At 42.3% G+C, this 24,161-nt stretch overlaps 1 protein-coding gene across 33 annotated transcripts in view; it reads left to right on the forward strand.

Annotated features, from left to right (window-relative positions):
- Positions 1-10,514: 10,514 nt before the first annotated feature.
- The window catches only part of SORBS1 (sorbin and SH3 domain containing 1), a 137,664-nt gene continuing 124,017 nt past the window's right edge, over positions 10,515-24,161 (forward strand). For 17 of the 33 annotated variants that reach the window (XM_061565161.1, XM_061565162.1, XM_061565169.1 and 14 more), the window contains exon 1: positions 10,517-10,984. The gene's annotated coding sequence lies outside the window, so the exon portion shown is untranslated. Of the gene's footprint in view, positions 10,985-24,161 lie in introns of all 33 variants that reach the window. The other 16 variants (XM_061565186.1, XM_061565189.1, XM_061565180.1 and 13 more) reach the window with 5 other exon arrangements.

The following is a 24,161-nucleotide window of genomic DNA, read 5'->3' on the forward strand; positions in this document are numbered from 1 at the left end:
CTGCAGTCATTGTGCTCTGTCGTATTTAGCGCTGAGAGCTGGTAGGAATCCTGTGGCTAATTTTCTGCGTGTAACACTGAATCCCAATGACATGTTCAGAAGTCGGTGGCGTGTCATGCTGGCGGATGTTGGGTGAAGCTTTGTCAAAATGAAACCAGAATTCCACGCCGCTTTGTTAAGCGCAAAGCCAGTGGGGTAGCTTCAAATCCATGTGCTGGCTTGGAACAGGGCATGCGATGTCAGTTTCTGTTGTATTGGCTTCAAATAGCATAGCCTTGATGTAATGTGTCCTTATGAAGCTAACAGGGATCCTGAATTAGCATTCAGGTCCATGGCATGTATGGTCTAATTAGTTTCACAGCATACTGCTACTGCGTGGGCAATAAATCCGAGCTGTTATTTGTATCCATTTTAAAGTTGTTTTGCTGATTAGTATTATATTTTTTTCTTTCTGAATTGGCAAAAAATAATTTTGATCGTTCAATTTGACGTCATCATCATCGACAAGGCATAGTTATTGTCATAGTTTTTACCGCATTTACAAAAGCCATCACGTCATAGACAATAAAGCTAACATGCCATCTCATTGCATTACCACTACAGTCTTGCAATTCCAGATGCTTGGGAATCTCTTAGCATACATCATCTTGACTTGCTTTTACTTTATAAATAACCTTCGATCAATACATGTCAAACTAATTATTTCGTGATGCTGCGTTAGCAGTGGTGCACACGCTAAATCAACAAAACTCAACTCATTCGTCAGTAACACTGCTTTAAAAGGAGAAAATATATTAGTGACATTTTGGACAATGGTTCTTTATAGCACGTAAACAGAGAGGTCCGAGAGAGTTAATAAGGGTTAGAGACTGCACTAAACACCATGCGACCCGATGAGAATATAAAAAAAAGAATATTAAAAATTTGGATCGATACTTATGAGGTAATTTCAGTTTAAGGATGTGTAGTCATTACACATTCCTGCGGAGGGAGCTGGTAGGAACGTTGGGTTGTTGGGTTGCTCGGTCAATGGCCAGGGTCAACGGCGGCGTGGTGTATTCCGCAAATATGGCCGACTGTGAGGGCGGGCACAAGCCGGCGTGAGTAGGTTAAACGTTGAGTTTTATAAGGGCACCACGGGGTGACCAGCCCCTCCCCACCCAGCCCACCCCTCCCATCCCCACCCAGCCCTACCCTGCCCACCCAGCCCCTCCCCACTCTCCCCACCAAGCCCCTCCCCACCCTCCCCACCCAGCCCCTCCCCACCCTCCCCTCCCCACCCAGCCCCACCCGCCCAGCCCCTCCTCACCCTCCCCACCTAGCCCCTCCCTGCACGACAGACGGACACAATAATCCCCTGTGGGCTAGTGTAACCAGGAGGTTCCTACCAGTATTATTTACTAATGGGTAGAATTATGCTGAAAGTATTTTATCAGGATACAACATCTCATTTTGTTATGACAAAAATGAGAGCTGTGGAGCAGCAAAAAAAAACATTGAGCGTTTACAACAACATTCTGTGGTCTAGCTAAAAGTGATTTATGAGGCTATGTTTGATTGAGGGTCACAAATTTGAACATCCTGAAGTCAAACAGGGTCGACCACACCACTGCTGTGTATGTGGCGTTGTTAGAATTAGTGTCAATCTTAATGAGAATGAGTAAATTTCGATTTAAAGCTTTCGTGATTCAGACGCTGTCGCCTCGACAGACCTGGTTTTCACCTGAGGACGGCTACTTGCGTTGTGGCTGAAACGTCGTGAGAATAATTTTATTATGTTTTATTTTTATTATTTTATTACTTCCCTTCTACGTGACTTTACCGAAAGAACCAAGAAGCTTTCGTGGCTGCAGGAATTCATATTCTTTTGGTCTTTCGGTAAAGCCACGTAGATTTAAAAAAAATAGTAAAAATAATAACAATAGCACGACGTTTCGATCGCAACACAAGCAATCGTCATCAGGTGATGACGATTGCTTGCAATGCCGCTTGTTGTCCCATGTTTCCTGACGTTTAGTCGCTCCACGAACTGGGAGCTTCTTCAGGATCCGAGTGTCGCGAAGAAGCGTTTTGCTCCGGAAATGTCGGAGTTGACCGTCAGACAGGCCAGAGAAAACACACAGAGTACAGTCTGAAAACACATCACAGAGATATACAGCACAAATGCGAAAAGCAACGGAGTAAGATACAAAAAGGTCACTTTTCTTCACTTATCGCCCATGGATGTCTCTGCCATTTGTGTTCGTGCAGATGTTATCATGCTGCGCTTACTATTTAGCTTTATACACTGTTAAGAGGTTCTATCCCCTAAAATCAGACCATATTACATTCTCAAAAATGCTACTGCTACGAAATGCTTCTTTTCACACATTATTGCTATAAATGACAAATGCGTGCTCCTGAATCTCAGCCATTTGACTGCTATTACCTAAACTCTTTCAGATAAGCTAAATGTGTCACTAATACTTCGAGTACAGAAATATAATTGAAGTATCCATTTGGCTTCTACTTTATTCTAGCACTTGTAATACATGTGTGGTGGTATATATTGTAATTGGTGAAAAGTTTAAATGAAATAAAGTCTTGCATTCTGAAGAACAACCAATAACATATCCCTGCTGTTTCCTAAGCCCCAATAAATATTACATTTGAGATTGTAACTCAACAAACCTTAATCATCATGTAAATTGTTAGGTGTACAATCATATACGCTTTCCTAAACTTACGTAATCACGTCATTGTGCTTTGTCTTTATGGACGCTTATTTCAAGTATGCTCTCATACTTATATATTTTTTATCACAGATGCTTGAGTGCACATCTAAAGACCCAAAAAATGCCAAGTGTCTAGCCACAAAATGCACCATTGAGGTCTTCGCTTTCTTTCAAACGGCTGCTGATGTAGATGCAGAGCACCAACTCCAGTTTCCCATTCAGGCAGTCAAGCCAGACAACCTCGTCAGGAGCAGCGGAGTGTAACGCTGCGATGTCGCCTTCGTATTTGTGGATCGGGCATTACATTGTTGTATGTGTCATGGTCTGTTCTGGATGACCACAGTCACAGCACTGGAGAGTTTTCCATTTGTGCATCAGGTATCCGCATCTGCCATGGTTTGTGCGGATGCGGTTTAGGGTGGGCCATGAGCTTCATGGAAGATCAAAACCAGGGATCTTGTGCGTTGGGTTTTTCACAAGGTGTTTGTTTGTGACTTATTTTGAACTCCATTCATCTTTCCAAGCTTAATCGGGGTTGAATTTGCATCCAGTTCATCCATAATACAGGTTTCTTTGGGCTAGATAGCGTAAATTTAAATATACCAAAAAAAAAACCTGTGTTATGGATGAATTCGCATTGTTTCAAGTTAAGTGCATGGGTCAAAAGGGGCGTGTGTGACTTCAAACGAGGAGGGACGTTATTGAGTTCTTGATTAATGGGATGGCGACTATATTCCTCAATTGGCAAGACTTCCCATAGGATTGCAGCGCCGTGGCAGATGGGCGAGTGAGAGATGTGTGACAGCACAGGCAGCCACGGTGTTGGGGTCGACTCGACGGCTCCAGTGATACACCGCATTCCAGTGTTCGTTTGGATATCAACGCGTCGAGTGCGACTACTTCTGGTCCCTACTGATGCACAGTACTCAGCTGAGTACACAAGCGTCATCGTTGATGTCCGTAGCACTGGGTGCTAATGCTCCCCAGCGCGTGCTTGCCAGTTTCTTGACCATGTTGACCCTTGCTTTGTTTGGTCTTGGCAGCTACCTTTCTCAGGTGGTCGTGGAAGGTTTAGCGTACAATACAGCTTCACTCCGAGATAGGTTGGAGTGGGGTCATGTCGCACAGTGTTGCCGCAGGTCACTTTTAGAGTGTGCTCGGTGCTCCTATTATCAAGATGGAATGCAGTGAATGTTTTTGTGTGGATTTGGTTTGAGCCTCATTTCTGAAAATATTCTCCCGTGGTGTTTATGTGTTGGTTTGGAGGAGATTCGATGCCGTTGAAAGTGGCCGCTTGCATGCCAGGGCAAGGTCATCCGCGTATACAAATTTCCGTGACCCAATTGGTCGCGTATTGCTCGTGCAGACATTGAAGAGCGTTGCCGCAATTATTGAACCTCGTGGCAATCCATTGTTGGGGAACCGGGTTGACCTGGCTTTGTCACCCATATATACACAGTCGCCTATTGCTCAGCATCGTCCATATCAGGTGTATTTCTTTTAGGCAATGAACTATTAAGGCTATATATAACAGATAACAGTTAATATGTTGCTTGACTTGAGCAAGAGACGATGGAAGCGAATTCCAAAGCTGAGGCAGTGAGAATGAAGAAACAGAAAAGGGGTTTGCCATCCAGTATGGTGGTTGAGCATAGTACATGTTGACTATGTTTGACAAAGGTCGCTCATCATGCGAAACACATTCATAGAGACCATTTTAACAAGTGGAATGTTTGCAACTCCCACAAGAAAAATCTTCCGCACCATCTACATGCAACATACATCTAATACCGTTTTGTACCTGTGAGTGTCATGTACGTTTCTGCTCTCATGACTTGTCGCAAGGCAGAGTTTTATATACGGCACAGTATATTTTGAAACAAATGACTGCTTTATCAACCACTAAAAATAACAATGCATTGTAATTCATGTTCCTTTATTCTCACACAAGTATTTTGTAGTTCGTTCGTCTTTTGTAGTATTTTACTAAAAATCAATACACTGTAAACAAGGCATATACAGAAAATCTAAGGGAATTCAATCGGATGGTGCACATGTAACATGACACATATCCTGTTCGAATTCGTATAATGTTATTGTGAAATATGCAATGCAATTAGTTTGTTATTTTAAATAATAGCCTTAAGATTTCCACAGCAAAGAATTTCACCACGGGCTCTGTTTCAAATGCAGAATAAAAAAAATAAGTACTGTATACTAAACAATGGTTGTATTTGTTACATCTAACCAATGCTTATTATAATTTGATGTAATGCAGAAATAGAAGTGATTAGCTGATTAATTGAACACTAACTGTGGATAAATAAACGTTTCATATTCAACTATTCTATGTTTAGTAAATATAAGAAAGTAGTTTTATATTTCCTTGCCATTCAAAAGCTGACTATTCTTTTTTCTAGTTTTAACCATTGCAATGTATACATTGTTTAAAGTTATACAGTATTACTAGACCAACTAGTTGTGGTAATGCTACTGGAATTATGCTGATATGCTGTTTGAACATTGTTTAATGCAGGCATATGTTTTACATTTGGAATCATAATAGCAATACGATGAGGTAATTTTATTTCCATAAGGGCATTTGTAAATGTTGAGCGCATTACAGTACTGTATATGCATAATCTAATTTATCTTCATAGCAACTCACTCATAACTCACTTGGCTTTTGTAGAAACCACTAATTTTGTTTGCAGTCTCAATTGGAATTACATTTACAACGCATTTAATTTTAAATTCTACAAAACTACACAAAAAAAAACTGCATATTAAAATGAATCTTGTCTACTCTCGCATGGATAATACACCAACAAAAGTATAACACAAACTAGCTTATGTAGTAAAGGTTTTCCACGTTAAAAGTATTTTCTACATTATCACCTGACAGGTGTCTGCTGCTTGCTTACATTCAACATCAAATCTCATCGTAAAGCTGGCAGAAATGTTATAGCCTATGTTGGTTTGGTAGCTACATTATTTTCACACTGCCATGAAATAATCGTGAAACTAATTCCGTGGGAATATTGACTGTGCAAATGCACTCGGGCTTTTGTGTTGGATGTCTGCACACTTATGGGTGTGGGTGGACGTCGGGACCTTATTTAAGCCCACGGGCAATAGCACAACCAGTGGCATGCTGCATCTTTGAGAAGATCTTGATCATCGTCGTCAATGCCCTTCCTCTGTTATCTAGAAGCGTCAATAATGAGGCGTACAAACCATGACGCACGGTTTTTATAATGAGATATCTAACATGTTGGACCTCCGTAAGCGTCAGCTAGTTTATATAATTATACAATTGTACGAAAACTTTGTGATCGGCATCATGCAGATAGTAATGTAACAGCTAAAGGTGAAGCCCTGCAGTTGCTTGCTCTCCATTAGAGTGTGCTCGATGAAGTCCCTCTCGAGGGTATGTTGGCCTACTCTTCCATGCTGGGCGAAGCTAATGGAAGATGTGAGAATAGCACACTTTACGCCAGCACGCACAACATGCCTTATCGGCTCACCGTGGGTATTTATACTGCTGGGTGGACAGGGGTCGTAGATTGAAGATACGTGCCCTTTGTTGAAACTGATCGACAGGATGAACGGGTGATCTCTGGATTTGCAAGTGCTGTGTGCTAAGCATTGCACCACAGCAGCATCCCTAGACGATAACATGCACAGTATTTACATTCTACAGACGAGATAGCCAATCGCAGGCAGAAGACGCGAGGAAAGTGTTGAACCTCAATGTGAACATGGGGCAAGTGAGTCGACGGTCCGGACGGCATGGGGGAGGGAGTTCCATATTGGTCGGACAGATTTGACCTTAGTGGCCCGTGAAAAAGCAAAGAGTGTGCCTGGTGAGATACACTATTTGCTTTTAGCAGATATATAGAACAAATTCTACATTTTTGTTAAAGTTGCCTCTGTACCGTAGGGACACGACATTTCTGTGATGTGCTGAGAGATTACAAATGAAAATAGGTCTCGAGTCGGTGGTGAGTGCTTCTGCATTCAATGCGCTAAAGGTCGGTACATTGACAAAAGATAAAAACAAATAAGTGGGAACCAGAGTAGAAGAGACACGGTTTAGATTTCACACAACCAGGATGATGCAGCAGTTCGTCGAAAATGCAACAATTATTATTAGTACATTGTTAGAATGCAACTTTAGCTTCATTGTTCAATATTTGCAGAGAAACGTTTCATAGCGCAGTTGTTGACCTCTTGAGTTCAGTGACCGAAGTTCGAATTCTGGCCACGGCTAACCAAACCGCATTGACCAGCATGGGGAAGTATGATCAAACAATTTTATCGTACTTTTTTGTTTAAACCGACATTTCAAAATACTAAAATATCAACGCCTCATTGAATAGTAATGTTTCACAAATGTTATGCACTAAAGATAAATGGTTTTGACTCAGTAATTCCGGACCGGCAAACAGGAGCAAATGACACTTGCTCCATTATAGCATTGTGTGATGTGATGTTGTGGCGATGATGATAGGTTATTGCAGCCTCATTACATTACTGTATATACCACATTTGCCTGGCAATTGCAAAAGGGGGCGCTCTTTATGTGCTGTATATATATGACTGAGAACATTTCTTGTTTTTTTCCCCAAAAATATTTCTCAAAGTATACATCTGTGTAGAAACACGTACAACTGACGTTTCGACACACACACACACGCGTACACTGCACGTGTTTTTGTTAGTTTTTTTTAATTTTATCCCGGCATGATATAAATCACCATGCATTTTGCTGACATTACGGGATGAGCATTAAGACAATTTACGTGCCGCGATATTGACAGCCCACGTATCGACACGCGGCGTGGCCGTGCATCGTTTCAGTTAATTAATTCCCCGCGTGGCTCGCGTGCAAGGGCTTTCGTTTCTCGCCAGGCATGTTGTTGACTTGAGTAGATGGGCACGTGTCTAGGTGTCTAGTAGCCACAGCCATAGCTGCATGTATACTGGATGTGGTGTGCAGGGCGCGGAATTATCCGGCCAGCCGTGCATATTTTTTTTTAAACTGTCAACCCTCGCAACGTACGAGAATATAAATTGAAGTCATTGTACCCTGCACGTGCACAATGATTGCACTGTGTAACAATATTTTTTTGTTCCTGGGTAGTGTTATTTCCTAATTGCTTATGCCTAACAAGTACAGAAAATGGCTATTATTCCCCACAAACTTTGATTTTGTGACCAGGACAGTGATATTTTGAAATGTACCTATTTTCCAGAACATTACAGATATATTCAGTGCTGAGCTAACTTGTAGTAACTTCTCGAACATTCTAGAACTTTCCAGTAATATAAATAGTAGCATAAATACAGGGGCCTTTCGCCCACCAGTTCAGTTTAGTTCCAGCTGCCTAAGTGGATACATATCTGCATTTTTCTGAGATGGCTTCAAGAGGCTGCAAGCATCTGGCAGACGCATTTTGCTATGTCTGCGGCCAATTTATCAAGACGAACGAAAAAGTACTCTGTGGAAGCATCTGCTCAGATGTGTGAGGCCTACAAGGCATATTTCGGCATGCCTGTCTGGGATCAAGACAAACCCGGGGCAATGCAAAAAAAAAGATAAGATGGACAATTGTTGCTCGGAATTTTATGTTATAAAATTTATTCCAATTTTTAAAATTGTAAAAGTTTTTAATTTAAAAATGTTTTACAATTTTCAATGTTATTGAAAAAAATATATCATATATGAAAAATGTTTCGAGAATCTCTTACATATTAGTCATGGGTAAAATAAATGTATTTTTGTAGGATGGTACAGAGGGGAAAAGAGAGCCATGAAGTTCGCTATCCCAAGAGTTTGTCGGGAACCCACTGACCACTCAAGCAACTGCTACTTCTGCATGGTGGACCCTTCCAAACGTCGGACTGGCAAGAATGCACCTGCTATCAGGTATCCGGACCTTCATCCATCGCCCTGGTGCCACACTGCCATGAGCTCCCTGTACCCACTCCAGAGCAGCCGTCTTTATAAGAGAGCAGCAAGTCAGAGAGCAGCAAGTCACAAAAATAATATTCAGGACCTACCTTGGCTCCTCCCACCCTCAACCAGTATATATATACAAATACTGCTTCTTGGAATTTCTCTCACTTGATACAGCTGTCGTGCTGTGACGGTTCCACCTGAAGACGGAAGCTTGTGTTGCCTCCTGAAACGTCGTGATTTTTTTTTATTTTACTTTTATTAATTTAATTTTTTACCTACGTGACTTTACCGAAAAAACCTAAGAATATGGTGTGGAATAATAGCCATTTTTTAATACTTTTTAGGCATAAGCAATTACGAAATAACACTTACTACCCAGGAACAAAAATTGTGCTTCATAGTGTTGTTGGTACACGTCCCATGTACACACACACAAACGCACAAACTATATCCATCAAGATCCCTGTCCCGTAGGATGTGTTTAACAATTATCATGCGCGTGCAGCGCGTTACGACGGAGGAGATTGCGTAACGTCAACAGACGTGTATCCACCGCGTAGTTGGTGGGGAAGGGAATTTTTGAATCTCTGTTTCAGGCTATTTTCTCTCAAGCTGTGTATTCCACCCACGGGAAATTGTCTCAGCTCGTCCGTTGCGCAAAACCTCAGTGTGCCCCCCCCCCCCCCCCATGATCTATGAGACGAGCAAAGCGTTGGGATGCCTTTGATGCTGCTATACTCATGCGGCATTGACTCCGTATTTTTGGAGTTAAAGCAAATTTCAACAGAACTCTATTTATGAGTATCCACGTTCAAATGTGTGTTGGCCCATTCGTCTATTGGAAATGTAGACCAATATCATCAAGCAGCGTTTGTATCAAGCAAGCCAAAGCCTGGACTGCTTTCGACTTTCTCGGTCTCATCCGTAAGTGACAGGTCAGGCGTGTTTAAACGAGTGAACACTCGTGTTTTTAGAACTGATTTTTTTGTATTTTAGATTGTTGTCCTTTCTCCACGCATTCAGCACGTTTGGCATACGTACGGTGCGAAAAAAGTTCAACATGAGTACAATGCCACTACAGATACCATTCCAAACAAAACACTGGAGGAGATTCTCGTTCAAAGCAACAAAAAAAGGCAACGTGCGCGAACGGTATTTAAAAACAAAACTAAAAAAAACTAAATCTAACGCGTCACTTGCGCCCGTCGCAGAGACCCCTCACGAAGCGGAGGGCGGTGGGGGGACGTGGAGATGAGGAGGAGGGGGGAGAGGAGGAGGAGGAGGGAGGGGGTGGAGGGGGAGGAGGGAGGGGGTGGAGGAGGAGGGAGGGGGTGGGAGGGGAGGAGGAGGGAGGGGTGGAGGGGGAGGGAGGGGGTAGAGGGGGGGAGGAGGGGGTGGAGGGGGGAGGTGGAGGGAGGGGGTGGAGGGGGAGGGAGGGGGTAGAGGGGGGGAGGAGGGGGTGGAGGGGGGAGGTGGAGGGAGGGGGTGGAGGGGGGGGAGGGGGTGGGGGAGGGGGTGGAGGGGGGGGAGGGGGTGGAGGAGGAGGGAGGGGTTGGGAGAGGAGGGAGAGGAGGGAGGTGGAGGAGGGGGGGTGGAGGAGGGGGTGGGAGGGGAGGGGGAGGGAGGGGGTGGAGGGGGAGGGAGGGGGTGGAGGGGGGGAGGGAGGTGGTGGAGGGGGGGGGTGAAGGGGGAGGGAGGTTAAGGGAGGGGGTGGAGAGGAGAAGGAGGAGGAGGGGGAGGAGGGAGGGGGTGGAGTAGGGGGGGGGACACCCGCCCCGCACTGCTGCGTAAAGTGGGCGGGGGATGCATTGCTTAGTGGCAGGAGCGGGGGGTGCCACACAGGCGATCCACGCACTCATCATCATCCTCCTCCTCCTCCTGCTGCTGCTGTGACGTGCTCGGGATAAACCCACGCTGTCATACGCCGCCGCTGCTGCTGCTGCTGGAATAACCTCTTAGGGGGTGCTGGGAAGAGGAGGCGCCCGCCCGCCCGCCTTTACTGCAGCGCTTAAACATTACAGATTAACACGGAGACGGGATAGCCCCGGCAGCTAATCCACGCGCGTGCGTTGTGCCCGGGACGCCGATCCGTGATTATTATTATGACTGTGTCAGCGTACGGAGGAGCAGCAGTAGCAGCAGCGTGCGTTGGTGGTGTTGGTGGTGCTGTCTAGCACAAGAACGCGTGCGAGCATCTCGAGAGGGAGCTGGTGGTGCTGCTGGTGGTGCTGCTGCTGGTGATCGTGGTGGTGGATTTTGCGCGTTGCGCGCCCCGACTAAACAACGTCTGAACTTCATTCAGAAGGTTGGTGCTCTCTTACTCTGGCGTTCACAACAGAGCTGTGTTGTATTCATAACGTATAAGTCAACTGCGTGGCTACTACATCTTTCACAAGGGAGGTGTAGATACGTCTATGCGCAGCGCGCGCGTGTGTGTGTATATATAGAAGGGTGGTGATGTAAAGGATTCTTTATTGAATTGACGAAACGTGTTTTGACCCGGGATAAGATGATCGCGTGTGTGTGTGTGATGCGATGTGCTACGAACCTGGCCAACCCGAGTTCGACTCCCAAGCTCACGGCCACCAAACTACCGGTGGCAAAATATCTGAACCGGTGTTTGTGCCTCCCCTAGGTCGACTCGGCCTTAAATGAGTTCATAACCTGGTGCGGCTACTGGCCAACCACACCACCTCGTGTGCCATGCCGGCCCTTTAATAGGTGCTCGCTAACAGCACTTATCCCAATAGTCGAATGCTTTGTAGGCGGGGGGAATCTTTGTATTTGTGATGCGTTGTAAGCGTTTACGTCGTGAAGGTTAACGCGCCTGTTGGGAGAGCGTGTTTATGTGCCATTTGACAACGTGCAAGCGCATTTGTCGATGCACCGCCGGACTAAGAGGACGTTGTTATAGGGGGTTGTTTGGTCATACTTCACCGCGATTGTCAGTGGTGGGTTGGAGAGGTTCGGGTAGCAGTCGCCACCGATGTTATCCGTGGCCGGGACTTGAACTCAGGTGGCCCCCGGGTTCACGCAAGCTGGGACAAACTGCGTCATTTCTTCCATGGCCATGGCATTGATACCGAGGTAGTTGTTAAACTTCATTCTCACCGTACGTCGCCAACCGTGCTAATCGAAGGTGTGCGGTGAGAAACGACAAACTAAACACGAAAAAACAAGATACATCTCGGAGTTCCACCAATGCACAATGAGAAAATGTTCTTGGCTTTTTGTGGCTAAATCGGACGAGGGCCGATGTGCGGTCATGTGCGCTGGTGATGTGCTTCACCATGAATGGGGTTGATGCCTCTTGAATATCCAACACGATTGGTATCGATTGATAAATGGCATAGAAGTGCTTGTTTTGTAATCTTGTCATATGATTATGGCGTCTTGGATTTTAACGAGGAGCAGAAAAATACGACGCAAATTATTCCAGAGTACAGCAACCTCAAATGGCAGTAAAATATGATTGATTGAGTTCTAATGACGTGCGCTGTGGTAACATGAGAACATCAATCTGAACTCTGAAGTTTCCTCAATTTACTTTTTATAGCGTCTCTTTACACAAAACTCCACCGTTGTTGTTTGGGGGGGGGGGGGGTGGCGCAGTGGTTAGCACACTGCGCTATAAACCATAACACCTGAGTTTGATTTCCGATCACGACCAGCATCAGTGACGAGTGATTACTGAACTGGTCCTGAACCCCCTCCAACCCCTGCCCCCTGCCCCTCCCCCCACATCAACAACCCGACCTGACCAGCGTGATGAAGTATGGTCAGAAAAAACCCCAATGAACATTACGGTGTGGGGAGACCTTCGTCCAGCAGTGGATTGACAAATGGCTTTTTAAAAAAAAAACCCGACGTTGACATTATTGTGTTGAGAAAACAGTTTCGTGCGGAGCATCGCAAGGTTAATTGAGAATGGGAAGGAATCCCATCGGAAGAGCGTGCGTATGTCTCTGTGTGGGGGCGTTTTATGACCTGCAGCTGTTGGACACACCCGAGTCAGTGTGGGAGTCTCCAGATAGGTTTTCCAAAGCTCTCTACACGAGCAACACGAATTGCCCTGTGCCTTATTTGGCTGGGTAGTTTGGTTGGCCAGCTACAAAGTGGTGCGTGGCTGTTATGTTGGTTTATTAGATTATCTTATGGCCAGGGGACTTAACCAGTTCACTTGACAGGTTTACTGGCTTCAGGACTTCGGTATGGTGGCAAGCTGACAGATCATATGGATGATGGGCTTTCGAGATACTATTGCTGATTGCTTAATGATTGGGTGGCTGGTTGGTCACCAATTTGGCTGTCCCTCTGGCAGATGAATCGCGTGGCTGTGCTTAACCGTTAACTGTGAGTGTTTGTAACATTGGACAAGGAAAGCTAGTCTTTGTATTCTGAGATTCCAGACTTTTACGGCCAGGGTCAGGCTTTCCTCTTGGGAGTGCCTGTGTTTTCTGGAAGCCAAAGGACATTCCACATGTGATCAAGAAATATTGATACAGGCATTACCATAGGCTGCTGGTTATTTGGAAAAAATATATTCCGTGAAAACAATCTAATATGTTTGTAAAATGTGCTTACAATGTGTACTATATTTTATAAATGGGGCTCACAGTACGAGGAAAAGTAATGTATTTTTATGAGCGTCAGTATGTTTTTTTAGGCCCTTTAATTCTAGAATGTTCATTGCAATGTTTGTCTTTCAGAAGAGAATATTGCATGAGGCCATAAACAGGACAAACACGTGTTTGACAAATGTACATTGTGAAAAGTAATTGAAGGGAATTCTCAGATAAATATTATTACATGCCATCTGCTGCTCATTATATTGTGCACCGCCCTGCATACGTGGTGCAGCATCAGTTCTGGACACCTAATTCTCTGCCAGCACAACGGAGTTCTACGTTTGTTTCCACACGAAGTAAAATGTAACCTTCCATTATTAACAAACAAAGCATTTCTTGATAATAGTTTATCTGGCAACAAAACTGACACCTTTTTTACGAGGAGTCATGTTTGCATAGACCACAATACCTGCAGTCATAATGCAAACAAAAAACATAACTCTGATAACGTATGCACTGTCCTTGAAGTTGATTGGTCCACACCCGAGACAGCTTTCCTTAGAGCCTAGTCTCACGTGGGTTGGACCAGATGACGCCAAAAGGCGCACAACTCAAAGACAATGCACCATCAAAGCATTTCTGGTACTACTTTGAGCTTCATAATCAGCCATTGTTTATCCGCTGCTGGATGAAGGTCTCCTCACAGCCTTGCCAACCCTCACATGCCTTCTGTACAGTATTGAATCGCATTGCTCGCATTTAAACTGATCTTATTGCTCCATTTATGCAGTGGTCATCTTTGCTTGCGTGTTCTCTCCCTTGACTGCCGTTCCATCACCAGTTTGTTTTTACAGCAGCCATCATCCATTTGAGTGGTGTCTCTTTGAGCCAAGCTCCCTTACTTTTCTCAACGGTCAATATGACGTCTGATTTGTGTTTGTGGCCTGATTCCAATGCTCCTCTCTCTGTCTTGTGGTGTAATTCCAAGTATGCATCTCCCCATGCTTATTTTACAAACTTTCCATATTGTATTCCATATTATTTGTGAATGTCCATGTTTATACATCTTATGTCAGTCCTATCCGGCATTATGTACTGATTGAAAACTTTCTTGCACAGGCATGTTGTGGTAAGCTGCTTCCTCCGTTCTGCTGTTCCTTGCCTCTCTTTCATCATTTTCATCCTGGATCTCCATCAGTCATAGAAATGCTCAAACACACCAAGGCAGAAGTAAATAAATCATCGCTGCTCGAAATCTTGCCCTGAAACTCAAAGGGTTAGCTTCGTACTCGCAGACTTATCATATTGAGCCAATGAGCTGCCTACAATCCTGGACCAAAATAGCCTTGCCTGCATAAGTACATTAGGAGAAGGCAAGTCACATAAGCTTGAACTTATACATTTAAAATGCCATCTGTACAGTGTATAAAATAAATAAGTACTTTCTCTTTTGATTATGCATTATGTTCATATGTATGATATTACAACAGTGCACTGATGTGTCTGTACCGCTGAGCAAAGATAAAATGATGCATTTCACTTAGGCAGATGCTCTTCTCAGCTGGTTTTGAGGTTTCCTGTGGATGTTGTCACATATTCTGAGTTTTCACTGACAGTAGCTTCTAGACTAGACAATATGAGGCATGCCAGTTTGAAGGCTTTCTCATTAATCAAAGCTTTGCCTGAGCTGAATGAATTCTTATTTTAGCACACTTCTCAGGCCAAGTCTTTAATTAAATACCTTTCTTTATGATGTGCGTATTGATTACATTTAAACATTCTACAAGGGAACTGATGGGCAAGCCAAATTAATAGAATGACAAATGGCCTGGCTGTGCATTGTTTACATTATATATGTATTCTTTATTTCAAAGTATGGCTGCAGGGTGTTCACATTTGCATCACATTGTTGTGCGATGAAAACTCGGCGAGTTTAATTATTAATCGGTGCCATTTAGAGCTCTGGATTAACATCTGTCCAGGTCTGTCTGGAACTTGGAACAAAAGGCAGGTCACTGTGGTGACCTTGTCACGTGTCGTGGCCTTGTCACCTGCTTGAGTGTTGAGTTGTTGTTGTCTAGCTGAGCCAGCCATATGTTGTCCTCTCTCAATTCGTTGAAACAGCTGAGTTTTAAACGCAACGTGTTAATTGGATTGTACTGTATGGGGGACTATGGGGGAGGCGGGGTGTTTGAGGGGGGCTATGCGAAGGTAATGTGCAGGTTAATAATTATTGAAGGGAAGTTACAACCTCTGAGATGGGAAACACTTGGATGAATTGCATGAATGGCGCGTTAATACGCTTGCCCAAGATTATATCAGTCATGCCACGAAGCCAAGCTATATTTAGAGGTAGGTACAGGTTATGAGTAACAAGAACATTCTTAAAAATGTCGTGTCAGAATTGTGATATGGAATTAAGTCTCTTCATCATGATAATATATAGGCTCAAAAGAAAGCTGTCTGGTGTGGACCAGCAGTTTCAAGGACAATGCATATATTATCAGAGTATGTTTTTGTTTGCATTCTGACCACAAGTATTGTGGTTAATTCAGACATGACTCCTTGTAAAAAAAGGTTTCAGTTTTGTTGCCAAAAAAAAGGGGAAAAATCTATTCTTAAATTAAGTAAACTAAGCTGAACAATACTTTTATTTTATTTTAGATTGGGCACAATGAGCGATATAGCTTTCTTTCAAATGCACAACCTGGCCACAAATGATAGCTCAAAAAAGTGGCTTATCATGTGGACATTTATAGCAGCCAAATATTCTAAACTACAGGTTGATTCTAAATTTGGAGGGAAAAACCGGAGGACCCGGGCAAGATTACACACAACCACGGGGAGAACATGCAAACTCTAAACATACAGCAGGCGTCAGGATCGTATCCACGACCTCCTGTATACCAGGCGAGGTAGTTAACATCTTACCACCCTGGTGCCAAAAAACCGTTTCAAAACTCGTGTTTGATGTTAAAAATCACTTGTAGTCATTGTTTAGAATTATAAGGGTCTAAAATGGTTGCTGGTTTTGCTGTAAAGGTACACCGTTGAGGCTGGTTCAAAGCACCCATTCATGATATTCTGGCAAAAGTTGAGAAATGTATGAAGCTTGAATTCCAATAGCCATTCCCGGCCAAGAAATATGCTCGATACTTTGACTGGAAGTTCTATTTATAGGAAATAGCTTAACTATGAATCTGGTTGCTGGAGGCATTTCCAATAAAAAAGAAATGTGTGTATGTATATAAAAAAACACAAAGTGCATAATATCAGCCACAACAATGTGGAATATTGTTCCAGGAATTATTTTAGCATGCCACTTCCATCTCACCATATTTTGTCTTCATAATGCTTATTTTTTCCTCATGGGGGACTGTAGGAGTATTAGGTACAATAATACCTGCTTATTATGGATAAGCGTACCATGTACTCGAATGGTAGTGACAATGTCAATTGCAGTGTTCCTATTCCAAGCTAGCCTAACAGCATTCTGGAAAATACCGAGTGAGAAATTATGCCCTTCAAATGAGCATGAATGTCTAAAATGTAACACCAAACAACAGCTGTTATTTTTTTTTACTTTTTTGATGAGATATTTTGTAGGCACTCGAACTTGTGAAATACTGCAGTTGAACAGCAAGTCCCAGTTGCAAAACACTTATTTTTATTAGCACCACTTGGGCATTGTATATAATCCACAGGCATCTATTGGCTGTGAAATTGTGAATTGCCTCCTTCGAATTGTATTGCCAGAGAAGGGCAGCGTATACACCCCCGAGTGTGGTTTGTTTGTGCCTAGTTTGGATAGAGTTCGCAAGGTCAGAGTGCTCAACTTGAAATTGCAAAACACAAGTCGGGATCGAGGGGTATTACCTGTGTTGTGGTGCCTGGGTTTGATCGATCGATTGAGCATGAAAGTGCCATAACTCCACGTCATCCTAGGCTCCTGTTGGCCCTTTAGCCACAAGACAGGCAGTTGTGTATTGTGCTGCACAATCTGCTAATGTACAAGAGCAAACCTATAGGAATCATGTATGTTTTCGTTTTGACAAGAGAGCATCTATGAGGGGACCTGGTTGTTGTGGACCACCTATAATGTGACAACAATCATTAATTAAAAGTAATATATTACAGTAGAAGCTGAGTATAAGCACACCTGAGGAGCATGGCCAGGTGTTCTTATATTCAAAGTGTGCTTTAATCAGACGTTTTTTCTTCCCCCACCAGTGGAATATAAGGATGTTGTTGCTTGTACCACAACCGTGTTTATAAAGGGGTGCGCTTATATCCAGCTTCAGCTGTAAACAGAACGTGGGCACATTCCTCAACCGAGATTATAACGCATTGAGGCATTATGACAGACGTCAGACCACAAGAGGTCACACGCTCCGTACCTGGTCATGGCAAGCTCCGCTGGTTTTTGTCTTGAGATCATTTGTCTTTATATGGATCTTCCCAGTAGACCTTGTACAAGTGAGATTTTTAGACTTTTAATTTACTGAGCAGGACCATAAGAAGATTGATGACTGAAATACATTTTGGCATCACGGGGGAGCAAGCCAGTGCCTCGTTACAAATCAAAATGAAAAAAAGGTTTTGTGTTTTGAAAGCATTATGAAGCCAAAGTTTAGTACACACTGGCTTCATGTTAAAACTTCATACCTGTAATTATTATTTTGAAACATCATCATCATCAACAACGTTGTTTCTTTTGATTTAAAGCTTTCGTGACTGCAGGGATTCATATTCTTGGTTCTTTCGGTAAAGTCACGTAGAAGGGAAAGAATAAAAGAATAACCATATTTACAAATATTTTATTATTTATTATTTCCCTTCTACGTGACTTTACCGAAAGAACCAAGAATATAACGTTGTTTCTCTCCACTGCTGGATGAAGGCCCACGCCACGGTGTCGTCATCACCCACTCTCCAGTGCTGCTACCGTCCACCTCATTCCTGCGCGTGCACTGATCACGTCGCTTCATCTCTACGATGGTTGTCCTCTTGGACAGGTTTTTAGAAACCTAAACGGAATTATCTCACGTTAAAAGAAATAAGTAAAAATAAACCCATACCAGACATGTATTTGAATTAGTCTTAATTCGTAACGAAATGTATTTTTCTTCATGTCCATGAGTTTTGAAATGTTTGAAAACGTGTTGGCAAAAAAAGTCACGAATAGCATTAACAGTCTGGTTTTCATCATATTCAAATTTAATATATATAGTGTGCATTTTATAATTCTTGAAATATTAACTTACATATGCATAAACAAACTGTGAAGCTTTCAAACTGATTTAATGTGCAGCAGCACAGTTGTGAAAATAACATTGAATAAACACAGCCATGTCATATTTATGCACAGTACTCTGACAATTCAGCTCTTAAAAAAGCATTTTGCACATGTAGAAAGTGTCTTGTTTTGTTTTTGGCCATGTCAATGCAGTACATCAAACTGTTATCTTTTGTACAGCTTCATCTTAACATTTCATCCACTGCATTCAACCACTTGTAAATAAAAACGTTGCCATACCAGGTTAACATTTCAGATATTGTTTATATTAGTAATTTCATTCTTACAAATTGCTGCAATTCGTAATATTTATCAGTCGGTAAACAGACTTTGTCAGCACACTTTTAGTCGACATTGTGTCGTGAATGGGGCATGACTGGTACAAATGTGCAATATTTTTTTCAGAGATTTCTACTTGATGACATACATATCACATGACCAAAGATGGCAGCACCCTTGAACAACTATGCATTAAAAGCGTAGTGAGCTGTAATTCATGATTTGTTCTGAGGATGTAAAGTCAAGTTGAAATGTCGCGAATAATTAAGATACAATATGGTAACAACTGCAAAAATCGGGGCAACATTGACAATTCTATGGAATGGTTGCAGTCGGGATGTGAGCATGTTTGAGATGACCGAAGTGGTAGGTCAATTAATGCTTCATCTCCTGTCGAGAGGTTGATCTTGTACGAATCCTGGCATTCATTGGAAACGCCGTGGACTGTTTCAAAAGGAAGTGATTTGCCATCACAATCGTGCATGCCCACACACACACACTGCATGTGCAATGTTATAATTGTTGGCATGGCTTGGATGGGGATGCTCAGGACTATCCGGTATACAGCCCAGCAGTTGCCCCATGGGAATGCATCTCCACGTGGCAGGCGAGGCTGTGAGCCCAATGATGGAGTCATTGCGAATGGACCAATCCCATAACGTCTGTTGCCATTAGGAAGCTTGTGGACACCTGTATGTTAGTAGAGGGTGACTTAAATTTCGATTTAAAGCTTTCGTGACTGCAGGGATTCATCTTCTTGGTTCTTTTTTCGGTAAAGTCACGTAGAAGGGAAGTAATAAAATAATAAAAATAAAACATAATAAAATAATTCTCACGACGTTTCAGCCAACAACGCACCTGAGGACGGCTGCTTGCGTTGTGGCCGAAACGTTGTGAGAATTATTTTATTATGTTTTATTTTATTCTTTTATTACTTCCCTTCTACGTGACTTTACCGAAAGAACCAAGAAGAAGAGGGTGACTTTGTGGAGAAATAGTCTGTCATCTTGCTACAAACAAATGTTTACTGAAACGTAACTTTAGTCTCTTATTAAAGCACATTACTCACGAAAATAACTTGGTTTCATGAGCTGAGCACGATTGATATTGCTGTGTGAAAGGCAGTTTTGTTGCACCAAATTGTTTACATTATCAAGCTTTCCATGAGATATACCATGCATACCGTTTCCATTGGAATGTGCAAGCTGCATTTGTGTGTCAGGCAAAAACAATTATGTCATGGTTTCGTTTTCTGAGGAAAAATGACCCAAACATACCCCTGTATGGTCAAATATCATTCTGGAAGTGATAATCCACTTCTAGTGTTCGAAGGTTTACCGAGCGCAAGTGAATAGACAATGGCTACTGATGATGGTTTACCTTATGCACTATGTAAAAAAAAAACCTTGCACAATGTCTAACTTGCGTGGACAAAAATGCCAGTTTACATGTAAATGAATGTGTGCATGTTGTGTCAGACCTCATCTGTTGGGCTCTATTGTATTGATGCATCCTACGGGGGATTTGGAGAGTCGTTAGAGATGAGGCTCGTGAGAAGACCGATGGAGGCTGTGAAAGGGCTGAGGTTGCAGTCTCAACACAGGAGCCGGGCCCATCTCTCTCCTGCACAGATGACACTTCATGGCAAATGGCTTGGTGTGCCTCTGAAGAGCATTCATTGCCCTTTGTATTGGACGTAATTATAAGCGCAGTATGCATGTGTGTCACGACGAAGGAATACATCATGCATGCATAAACACTTATGTTTATACGTCTGTATATGACTATATATTAATATTCTTGGTTCTTTCGGTAAAGTCACGTAGATAGAAAAAATACATTTTCATTTTATTGTATTATTTAAATTTTATTTTCTATCAACGTGACTTTACCGAAAGAACCAGGAATATGAATTCCAGCAGTCACAAAAGTTTTAAGTAAAAATTTGACTATATATATCCATTATCTATGCAAGTAAAATGTACGCATAGTAAGTGAATATTATTATAAAGCACCGTAATGACATCATTTTAAATAGCACATAACTTTATTGATTTAAATAGAGTTCGTTTCAGCAACCAAAGTAAAATATAGTATTGTCTTAAGTGGCCAGGCATTTGGCACGCAAAGTTTGCACTGTGTATGCAAGCAGCACTTTTTGGAGATTTTCACATGTGCATCTTAACTCTGTAAATATGCTCATTGGAAGAGCGTTTCACCCTAGTGCTTTGGCTGAAAGAACAACAACTCCCTTCCATATCTAATGTGACGTGCAATTGGCAATGCAAGCACAAACCTAAGGCAATGCAGAAACCCCACGGAATAATTTAGATTTTTCATCTGCCACCTGGGTTGGTTCCATGCCCCATCTGCTATAGTTGTCTAAGTGGAAAGATCCTCTTTGTTTTTCTGCACTGGAGAGGAAATGTCTTCAGCAGTCCCTGTCATTTATTCTGCGATTTGACAGGGATGTTGATGTCTTTGATTTGGAAAGCATTGAGATGACCAGAATCGATCGTGGGCTGATCGTCATGCTCAAGGGATGTTTTTGTTACTGCCAAAGGATCTCGCAACTCTCGTGTTTTAGGACACTGTAAAACAAATATTTGATCTATAATACCAATGAACCAGGATGCTGCCGTGGTATAATTGTTAGCGCACTGGACTTGAAATCCAGAGGTTTGACTACTCTATTCAGTCTCCCGGCGTGGTATTTGAAGCAATGGGCATGTTTCTTCAATCACCGTGCTTCTGCCTACTCAGCTGTATAAATAGATATACCACATATAGTACTTTTTCTAATGTGAAGGTGGTGCGGTAGAGGCATAAGAATAATCAGTTCCTCTGTGTTATGATACTTTAGCCTATGAATGCATGAAAGCCGATAATGTGTGCGTACAGGGAATTATTGTTAAGAGGAGGTGTGATTGCTTCAAGCAACCTGTTTTTACTGTGGAGCAATATGTTCTGGAAGGGCTTCATGCATGAACAAGTTTATTGATATGACAAGGCAACTTCATGTGCTGGGCAGTGATGCACACATGTCACAACATTTTATCGTCAAATACAGGCAGTTAAGATGTTGTTATATTTTTTTATTCAAGATATAGTAATTGCTTTTTTTAAGTAACCTGATCGATTAAAATTGGGTGTTCTTACATGAATGGTAATATTTAATGCCATGGGCAATATTGTTGTGGCATGTAGTTCTGAAATGTGCAAAACAAAACATGTACACTAATTCTTAAAGATGTATTGTGACTGGTTACTTGAAGTCCATTTAGCTTTTTTAAAAGTTTTTTAATAAACATTACACTATTGCAAATAGTGAGTATAGCCTGTGCATTGTGATCACATCAAAGGTACACATTTTAAATGCATGTCTGGGGTATTGTAATTTATGGCTTTAAGCAAGCTGGCTATATTGCACGTTATTTTCATGTAATGTGCACAACACCAAAGCTGAGGACCGCGTTGGATCTTTAACCTATGAAATGAACTCAGAAGCAAGCTTCACCACCCAAAAAGCCACACTCACCTTGAAAATGACGTAATTATATTCTAAAATTGTAATGTAATGCATTTAAACAGTTTTGTAATCAAACCAACAACTTCGCATTTTAATGGTTACTTGTTGGCTACATTCGATGCAAAATAATGTCAACATACATATATTTAAATGACTTATATTAGCAGCCCTCCGTAAAACTCTACAACTACCGTATGAAGACACTGCATTTGTTGTGCTTTGAAGCAAAGTTGCTAAAAGATTGTCCTTACACCATTTTACATGAATTATTTGAGAATTACCACTTGGTCAAATAAACTGTCGAGTTGTAAAAAAAATTCGTAACCTTTCTTTTACGAATATAAATCGCCTGCAGTGAATAACCAATCACAACAACAGCACCTACCATCTCACGAAACCGAGTCTCTGCTCCACCCCCTTGATGGCAGTTTTAATTAAGCATTTCCATTACAACTCTTTCACCGTTTGTTTATATAGCACGGCAATTGAAGTGGTTAATATTACCTGAGTGGCATGGTGTGAAATTAGTCCGAGTGCTCTGTGCTGTGGATTTGGCACATGGTTACAGAGGCAGATCTGTTTTGCAGGAGATAAACTCGCTGCCACCTTGCCGCTGGGTGGACACTTCAGATTCCAACGTCTCTTCGTGAAAGAAAACCCCGCTGTCCTCCTCGCAGTGATTTCCACTCTCAAATGAGCATTGAGGCGGTGCTCATCTTCTGCTAACAACCCTGAACCAGTGGCGGAAATTCCACATTCCTATGGCGGAAGCGAGTCTATCCAGAACACAATCATCGTTGACTTCCCCACAGAGTGGTACAAATTTTATTAACCCTGGAAGGATGATGGAACGCGCCAACCTCTAACCAGGATTTGAACTTGCAACTCTCCGATTACGAGCTGCTGCTCACTCTACCGCTGGGCCAGCTTGCGAAATTGACGACAGTACGTACTTGTAATAACTTGGCAATATTAAAAACTAATATTAATAGTGTCTCTTGGCCATTGGTATGAATTGAAATAATACAATTACATGTAATTTATTCATGCCTCGTCCTTTACAATAATAGGGTTTTATATCATTAAGTGCAAAATGAATCCCGGAATTCCTGTTCTGTCACGATAATTACATGAGAAGGACTTATTTGAGTAAAAAAAAATTATGTTTGTTACTAAATAAAGACCAAACAAATAAGTAGCCGATTATCTTTCTCTTTTTCCACACAAACATATATTGTTCTATATTTGCACTGGAACATGTATACCAGAGGTCGCAAACGGGTTTTGATTCCTTACCCGTACCCGGCCGCACCAGGGTCGCAAATGTGTACCAGTACCCTACCCGAAATGAGTGACAAACGGTTACTCACCAGTGACTCACGGCCTACCCGTACCCGTACCCGGCAGCAACAGGGTCGCAAACGGGTACCCGTACCTGGCCGGGTACGGGTAGCCGGGTATCGGGTAGGGTATGGGTATCGGGTACCCGGTTGCGACCTCTGATGTATACTAAAAAACACCGGCAGGATATTTTATATTTCCCATATGTAAGGAACTTCTGAAGATCCAAGCACGCTTTGTTAAGGGAGTTGGTATATAATGGATTTTAATGAGTCATACACAATACAAAAAAAATTGAAAACAAGATTAGTGCACTATCACTATAATATAACAACATAATGCACTATATATTTTTTGTTTAATCCAATGAAAGATTTGTTTTACTGCTCAGAACAAAGGATTTAACACAAAAGTGGCACACATCTGCAAACAATCAAGTAATTAAGCAGTTGGACTCTATTGCAGTGTT

The sequence above is a fragment of the Lethenteron reissneri genome, chromosome 34 (assembly GCF_015708825.2).
Source record: "Lethenteron reissneri isolate LAM-NWPU_2019-01 chromosome 34, ASM1570882v1, whole genome shotgun sequence".
NCBI lineage: Eukaryota > Metazoa > Chordata > Hyperoartia > Petromyzontiformes > Petromyzontidae > Lethenteron > Lethenteron reissneri.